This window comes from Salvelinus sp. IW2-2015, linkage group LG31 (genome assembly GCF_002910315.2).
Source record: "Salvelinus sp. IW2-2015 linkage group LG31, ASM291031v2, whole genome shotgun sequence".
In the NCBI taxonomy this organism is placed as follows: Eukaryota; Metazoa; Chordata; class Actinopteri; order Salmoniformes; family Salmonidae; genus Salvelinus; species Salvelinus sp. IW2-2015.
Genome location: NC_036870.1, coordinates 6,588,808 through 6,590,049, shown reverse-complemented (window position 1 = coordinate 6,590,049; position 1,242 = coordinate 6,588,808). Strand labels below are relative to the sequence as shown.

At 39.0% G+C, this 1,242-nt stretch overlaps 1 long non-coding RNA gene across 1 annotated transcript in view; it reads left to right on the top strand.

The window, feature by feature from the left end:
• LOC139023359 (uncharacterized) overlaps positions 1-699 on the top strand; it is a 9,068-nt gene extending 8,369 nt beyond the window's left edge. The window contains exon 2 of the long non-coding RNA XR_011474494.1: positions 29-699. This is a non-coding gene — a long non-coding RNA (uncharacterized lncRNA). The remainder of the gene's footprint in view (positions 1-28) is intronic.
• The last annotated feature ends 543 nt before the right edge of the window (positions 700-1,242 follow it).

Genomic DNA, 1,242 nt, shown 5'->3' with positions numbered 1-1,242 from the left:
AGCATATGTGTAACTGTATGAAGCGAAGGTCTTAAGCAGTGGTTTTACAAATTGGATTGTACAACCCAGAATGAAGGGTTTGAAAGTCTGTGGTTTTATGCATTGATTTTGTTTACTTATTACTTTGATTGTAGATTTGAGCTTTAGCATGAATTAAATTAGATTCACCCCTGTTAATAGAAGTACACCCTTTTATTTTGATTTATTATAATGATGTATTTTGATATAGAAGCTAAAATATAATTGCTTACATTAACATTTAATGATAATTATCACAGATTGAGTGATAAGAGGAGGGAATGTGATGGAAAATGTACATTTGTGCTTTTCTAATAATCAATTTCTGTGTTCATTCAAGTGACTGATCGTGCCTGGCAGGAATCCTCACTATCGGTATCTGCAATTTGGCAGTACGCCCAGAACCTTGTTTTGAGGACAAAATATATCTCAGTTTCAAGGTCTCAGCTTGGAGAGAAGAAGCCTCATAAGGTATTGGTCTGGCACATGCATGAACCAGAATTGGTCGGTCACATGCATGAACCAAACGTTAATGATTAATTCATTTTGAATGACGAATAAGCTAAATCATKCCTATGTAACTTGTCTGTAAGAGGTATATACGACATCTAATGGGACTATGGTGCATCAAGTTTTTTGGAACCTTTCCAGTTAACTGTTAATAAACAATGATTCATTTAAGACTTCAAGTGTCCCTATGTAGAATTCCCACGACAATATGTATTGCTTTTTTATTGACAGCTATTACTGCACTGTTGGAGCTAGAAACAGCTATTACTGCACTGTTGGAGCTAGAAACAGGAAAAATGTTGCTCCACCTTCGATAACATCTGCAAATCAGTGTAAGCAACCAAAAAACTTTGATTTGATTTTGAAGGTCTCACATGTACAGAGAGGGAGACACACACACACACACACACACACACACACACACACACACACACACACACACACACACACACACACACACACACACACACACACACACACACACACACACACACACACACACACACACACACACACACACACACACACACACAGGGTCCCTTCACAGCCACGGTTGTGCTTGCTTGCTTACACCAGTGTACATTTCATTCCAGCAGCAGTGAGTTAGTTGAGGTATCAGTTGCTCAGCCCTCTAAATGAAAGGCCTCCAGAAGCACATTACGTAAGTGCAGGTCCCATGCCTAAGCTGATTATGTGGCAGACTCATTCATTTCC